Genomic DNA, 8029 nt, shown 5'->3' on the forward strand with positions numbered 1-8029 from the left:
TTTGAAAGTCATAAACAATTTTTGTTTTGTTAAAAAAATTGCAAGTGAAAAAATAAAATGGTGAAGTGAAAATTAAAATGAATTAATGTAGATATATACATATAGCTAAATATGATTATATTTTATACTTCATGTAAGGAAAGAAGTGTTTTAATTGTTAGTAAGGTATAAAGTATGTCTGAAAAAGTTGGCAACAAATGGGAAATTTCTTTATTATTAATTTCATGAAAAAAACTATTCTTCATAAACATTTCTGCATTTCATAGAAATCAATAATTAAATTTATAAAAGTTTCAGTGGTATACACCGAAAATAAAAAATATTGATTTATGCTTAAAAGTGAAGTGCTTTTAAATTTAGGTGCAGCATAAAATGTTATTCTAATTTGGTTGTAGGATATAAAAATTATTTTTAAATTTAGATTCATGGTCTTTTAATGATGTATCAGTAGGTGCATTAATTTTTAATTTTATTTCTAATTTACCTTATTCAATATACAAAATCAACAAATGCAAAAGTATTTTTTTATTTACTTTTTACTTTAAATGTATTATTTAATTATTAGAAGGCCATGAGTCTAAACTTGGACATAATTTTTAATAGCTACAAACATTTTAAAATTACATTTTCTAGCATATCTAAATTTAAAATCACTTTCCTCTTCAGTATTAATTAATAATTTTGATTTTTCCTATCTACCACTTAATATTTTATAAGATTATTTGTTAATGATTTCTATGTGATGCATAACCTCTAATGAAGAATAATTTTTTTTCGTAAAATTATTAATAAAGAATATTTCCCATTTTTTGCCAACTTTTTCAGACATGAAACGGAAAACTTAAACATAACAAGTCAACATGAATAAATATGAACCTTTTAAAACGAGTAAATCGGTACTCACCGAAGGGACCTCAGACGTTCAGATACAATTAGCGTCTCTTTGTAAAGACAATGAAGTCGATGGGACCTCAGATGTTCAGATACAATTAGCGTCCCTTTGTAAAGTCAATGAAGTCGACTTTACTAAAGTAACAAGACATTTACTTAACACAGACACTACACAGTACTCCCCTGAGTTAGTGATAAGTTATAGTCTAAAAAAATCATTATGAAATTGACTGGCCAGTGTGAAAACTAGTGCCAATAAAACACAAAACACACACAAAACATTTTCTTCGTTGAGACTTAAAATAATGATTAATAACAATAATTATGGGAAATTTGTATGTTTATAAAAAGAGTTTTTTGACATTATGCTTGAATGATAATATTTGATATGATTATATATACCTATATACAGTAGTGCTATGCTTGGCTATTATGCCGGTCCTGGCAGCTTTGGTAGCTGTGATAATTATACAACAATAGAGTATTTACAAGGGATTATTCAGTTTTACAGCTGTTATTAAAATAACTTTTATAATGAGACACTAAATTTCTGGATACAGTATACACCTAAACTCATCACAAATTAGCATATACCCTTGTACATAGTACAAACTCATCACCGTCATAAAACTAGGGATTTTAAAAAAGACCCCTAGAGATTGGTAAACTCATCACTGACCTACCTGCACCCAGTGGCAGTTATAGACCATAAATCCCTTGCAAACCGCTATGTCCTTGTTGATTTAACATTTATAGTAAACTGCTTATTGATTACGTTTTGAGCTAATGCGGACGAAAAATAATAGTTAGCAACAATTTCAAATTTCAATTGCTAAAGACTCTAAAATCAAATTGCCTTTCCAAAATATCATACAACTGGTGAATAGATTTTATACCGTTTTTTAGGTATTTCGCACTGGCGGTGGATCATTCTGATCAAACAGAAAAAAATCAGCTTAATTAAGTTCTTTAAGTCAACTGTACAAGATGTTTCTTGTAGACAAGGCATAATATTACTTTGTTGCTTTAAGTACATCAGTCTTTCTGATATTACATTTTTAGATTTATGATTAACGTGTTAAAGTCGCATTGTTACAGTTATAGATTTTAGGTAGATCATTCCAAAACATTGAATATCTCAAAAAGCATGCCAGATATTACGTTCACTTTTGTGTGACGCAAAAAATTTTTGGTTTTTTTATGACAGTTTTACATCAGTCACCATTTAATATTAAGTTTGATTGTTGGTTAAATTTTCTGGATTTTAATTGGAATAAGAATAAAAAAATTAATATTTACAAAACTGTTAGATAAAAACCAAAGTATGTATATCAAATATGTATATTACTTATGCATTATCCATTTGAGAAACGTACGGTAATAAAAGCAAGTGCAAATGAGTGTAATATTGAAGATGGTGGTCTATTAAAAACATTCTAAATCATGCGACATACAACATCTTACATACCCAAAAATAATTTGTGGTGATAGACCACTTAATTCTAGAGAACTTCTCTATTTTTCTTAGTTGATACAACCTCCATGTTTCGTGAATGGTGGTAGAATGAAACACGCTGCATATTTAGAAGTTTAAATCTAAAGGCAAATGTATGTCAATATTGTTCGTTTTTCTGGCTAAATATTTTTGATAAAAATTTAAAATGCCAGAATTGGAAAATCATTTAGTATAAATAACCAATTTCTGTGTAGAATTGCAATTGTAGTCTTATGATAAGTTTTGCAATACCAGCTGAAGATCCAAATATTCTTTTGACAACCATAAATGGATTTTAAAACTAAAGAAGATTTTATTTGATGGAATAAAGTCCAGTTGTTTAAAAATAACCAGTATGTGTTTGTATTTCTATAATTATTTCAGTTGCGGAAAATATTCTGAACTGCAACTTGGAACACAGTCATTTAAGCGACCTTCAAAAACTAAGCCGTCAAGTCATCAGCAACTCCTGCAAGATGAAAGCTCAAAAGGACTTACCGGAGAGGCCACCAAAAATCATTCACCAAAAGATTGCAACTTCTTCTTTCAAAGATTACCTGACAACAACAGAAATCTCTTGTATTCGGAGGAATATGCACAAACGATCATTTGCCTTTTATGTCACCTATACCGAAGACAATGAGGAATCGCAATAAGTAATTCAATAGAAGAATCTAAATAAGGACCGCGATAAATGTTTTGTGTTTCATAACGATTCGCAACTTTACGTTACTTGTCGAAAGCAGAGACACTTTACATAGGTACATTTAAATATGCTACAAAATTTTTCTTGAAATTATTTACCGTTCATAGCCTATTAAATAGGCATTACATGTCTCTTATATTCTGTGTTCTTCCCGACAAATGCATAGAAACCTACGTCACGGTCTTAACTCAATTAATTCATTGCTCCGAAGAAGTTGGTGTCGTAAGTCCATCAAGACTTAAAGACTTATGGCTGATTTGAAATTTCGATTCAGAAGGCCATAATTGCCGTTCGGCCATCTGCGAGGCGAATTGGGTGTTTATTTCACTTGACTTCAAATTGGTTTTGCAAAATCCAAAAACTTGGTTCGGTAACCACTTACAAGAGGAGAGATTCCAACGGCAAGTGACTTTACTACTTATTTGGCTTGCAATTTTTGGACCCAGAACGAGTAGGCGATTGTTTTTTCAGCGATTTCATGAGGATATCAATAACCTGTCTTCATTTATGAAAATGGCCGATTATATGGTAGAGAACTACATAAGTAATGAGTCTCTTTTCCCTCTAACTGTTTGGACATCCCAGTCTAGCTGTATACATTTCACCACAAATCCATGCGAATGCTTTTATTCCCATTTTTCCAGCTGTTTTTAATAGATATTTTCATTATAAAGTTCACTATCGAAAATCTATGCAACTGATTTTTCAAATCTCAAAACCGTTTAGATTGGCAGATACGTCTAATAGGTCACACCGTAAGAAACCCGATATTAATATATATTTTAAAGCAATTTGCTTCAAATAATTTCTGAATTTAATAAATAACCACATAAACGAGAAGTGTAACGGGTAACAGGCAATCTGCCCCTTAGAAACCAGCGCCTTGGGGCAAAAATGCTGGTGATGAGTTTACCTACCTGCGGTGATAAGTTTACCTATCTCCAAAGGATGCCGATGATCAGTTTACTATATCTCGGTGGGTCTAATAATTTTATAGAGGACTATAAAGTGATGAGTTCGTACACGTCCAATTATACGCTGGTCCTTACCTGACGGTGCTGGCAATCCTATTCATAAAACTTCAATAAATGCTTACCGTACATTTGTTACCGTTGTTTTTTGCCAAACTTTGATATATGTAGACCTGGAGATAACCCCAGTCCAATCAAGGCAATTAATTTTTCGTTTTGTTGCATGATATTTCTGAATTGAGCGTAAATAATTACGTCACACTGACATAATTTTCTCCTTATCTGTCAAAATTGCATTCCGAGATTGTTTCTATAACTAAAGTTAAGATCTTGTAATGGTTTTACTGTAATCATTTAACTGAAAACAGATTTAGGAGCTGTATATTAATAAACTGTTACAGCAGTCATGCAGCGCTAATACAATATAAAAAAGTAGATCAAGTGAATGCTGATCAGCCCCACAGACTGAACAGCCGTTCAGGCAAAACGCCCTTCAGGCACCTAATACGCTTCAGGTAGGTCAAAAGGACCAAGCTCGCGGAACCTGAACATCGAAGTCACGTACCGACAAGCGTGGGCTCCCTTGAGCAGACCTTCGGGCCCTTAGCCGACGACGAGAAGAAAAACTATTTTGCCAATTTGTCGGCTAAGTGACCGAGCACACGCAATCCAGGCTAAGCGTCACCGAGTCACCGAACACATATTTTGAGATACAATTCCAAAGTCATGTAGAATTAACTTTAGTTATTCATTGGGAGAAAAGCTCTTCTTCTGCTTCTTAGAGTGCCGTCTCCCTACGGAGGTTGGCAATCACAACGACTATTTTTATTTTAGAACTTGCTGCTCTAAACAAATCAATTGATCTGTATTGATATTAATTATGTAGAATTTTCAGCCAAGAATGCTGCCTTAGGTCAACAGATCTTGTTCTTTGAATCTTTTCCTGTGTTATGATGCAGGGAAAAATTCTTGTATCATAATACTCTCAAAATTTCATATTTTCGTTCCCTCATCACGTGGTCTAGGTATTCCAGTTTTCTTGTTTCTAGCTCTTCTAGCTACCCATAAAATCGGTTAACTGAACCACTTAAAGTAAAATAGAGGATTTTCCTTACCGAAGGCATCCAAAGTAACTTTTAGTTCAAAGCCTTCCCATTCGTTATCTCCTGCGATGGGGAGGGGTGGTTGGTTATGGATTGGGTCACTCGGGGCTGGAGTTTTACAAAAATTGTCGTGTATGTGTATTTGTATGTGTGTGTATGTGTGTTTAGTGTATATGAGTGTGGAAGCTCTATTTTCAAAGAAAAATAGTTTATAATTACGCTGAGGATATTTTTTTGGCTTCATGCAACTTAATAGGTTTTCGTTCATGCTGATTTGTCGCTATGAAGTTTTTTTTCGCGCACACTACGTTTAACTATTGACACTGATACTTCCGGTAAAAAGAACAGCGACTAACAGCTTCTGTTGAAGGAAGTGTTTTTTATCCATCATGTACCTTTCAGATCATTGGTTTTTTCTCTTTTGAGAGAGGTCTATGACGTGGATGTCGTGTACTTGTACCATTTGTTACATTTATTTTTATTCTAGAAAATATTGATCGTATATATATTTTGTCTTAATTTATAATAAAAAACTAATTAACACAGTGACTACGAAAACTATCGAGACTAAGTAATTGGACATACATTTAACAGCCGAAACTATAACACCCATAAGTTAAACATTGATTGCAATGGAGTCCGTATGTTTTAAATAATATTTTTGCCTATTGATTTTTTACCTAATATATAATTCGCACTAAGATAATACGTAATACCAGATCATTTAATTTTTAACTCTCAACAAAAATGTAATTATGATGAAAAGTATGAATTCTATAGTTATACAATCATCAGAGATGTTGGCCGTCGCAGTACATATTTCCTTGTCGATAAAAGTTTAAAAAACATATATATATATATATATATATATATATATATATATATATATATGTATATATATATATATATATATATATATATATATATGTATATATGTATAGATACATATATATATATATATATATATATATATATATATATATATATATATATATATATATATATATATATGTATATATATATATATATATATATATATATATATATATATATGTATATAATTTTCCAATGGTATGTGTGTATTTAAGAAGTTAATTCAGATAAAATCTTTGACCGTAGGAAGTAATGTATATATACTCTTATAATAGTTAGGCAAAACTTTTTTAATTAAGAAATCCACAACATGACAAAGGTGATCACAATGAAAGTAATTTCAATTCAATTCTAAAACAATAATGAAATAAGGACGCCGCTAAAATTGCGAAATTTTCAAACTGTTGGCAGTTCTATAATCGGTTCTTAATGGTGAATCACCCTCTTTACTTTCTTGTTAGAGTATAGACCTTCTGTATAGAGTATAGAGTCTTCTGTATAACAATGGGTAATAAAATAAAACAGCACTTATTGGTTTAATCGTTTTAACAGTTAAGATACAATAACAAATACTTTTGGAAATACTTTGACACGATTAACATCGACAGCCAGAATGTTAGGAATCAACAATTCGTTATCGGAAAGGAACAGCAACAATCAAAATTATTTTCAGGAAAAGTTAAGATTATAAAAGGTATTCATCAGGATTTTACCTGTTCCAAGTGAATTTGACCCATAATGCGTATTATTTTTTTAAGATATGACAAGATCCTAAAGAAAGCATTCAAAGCGATTTAGACTAGTAACAGCCGAATGAGCAGGATAATTATTGTTAACTAAAAGATAACTATCTTATTTTTATCGCTTTTAATTCAGCGACCCAGTATTGTAATATCTTTCAAAAATTTTCGAAGTCGTCCCTGACTTGTTTTCATTATGTTACCGGCAGTAAGCATTCCTTTTTTATAGCCTCTTAGTTTTCTAGGTTTCCCAATAACTATAAGCTGGCATTTATAGAATACTGTCATATTTGCTTCAACCTCAATCATAAGTCTCAGACATTTTTTCTTCAGAACAATTTTCTTCTTCGAACGTAAAGTCCTGTCTGGTGTCATATTGCAAAAAAGTCGAGATTCATCTGCCTTAAAAATGACATCTAGTTCGTAGCCTAATTTTAGTGTCGGCCATTTTTGCGCCATCCATTCTTCTAAAGCACTTTTATTAACATTGCTTTACCACTATTTTTTCCGCCGACAGTAGTACTAGGTCAGTCAAAATAAAAAAATTGTAGTGTATTAGGTTTCAAATTAGGAACTTTTCGAGATCAAATTATTTTAAGCGAACAAAAAAAGTATTAATTTGTTCATAAAAGGATCGGTTTAGTTTTACGGAATAATTGTTTAAACATTGACTAAAACATTAAAATTACCAAAAATTATTTTGTAAGTAAGATCCATCAAAAAGGTGATCCCAATAGAAGGCTTTACTTTTTTTAAAAGGTTTTGAAAACATCTTTTTAGATTTTCTTAATAAAATTTTTTATATAATTTATTTAAATAATTGAAAAAACCAGTGAAATTAAAATGGGTATGAGGATAAAGAAGAATGGATAAATCTTTTCAAAATTTGTTTCACAAGTTGGCTTTCGATATCGTGAAGAATAAATAAATTGATGAAAATGCTGTTTTTATAGTTATATCTCAGGTTTCTATACGGACTAATTGTTTTTGAATAAAAAAAATGTCAATTCCCTCCCCCTCCCCCCCCCCAAATAGTTGCTGTCAATTTTTCAATTTATTTGTAAGGTTTTTGGTTTATAACTTTGCAAGGAATAAATATTTTTTAATTCTGATTTGAAATTCGTTTTGCTGGGATTTTTTTACCAATTCAAAAATTGAAAGTTTTTGTAGAACCATTTTTAACCGAGATCTCTTTTTTAAATTCAATATTTGTTAACTATATATTAACGTTAAGACTTTAAAATATTTTA

This window comes from Diabrotica undecimpunctata, chromosome 11 (assembly GCF_040954645.1).
Source record: "Diabrotica undecimpunctata isolate CICGRU chromosome 11, icDiaUnde3, whole genome shotgun sequence".
Lineage (NCBI taxonomy): Eukaryota > Metazoa > Arthropoda > Insecta > Coleoptera > Chrysomelidae > Diabrotica > Diabrotica undecimpunctata.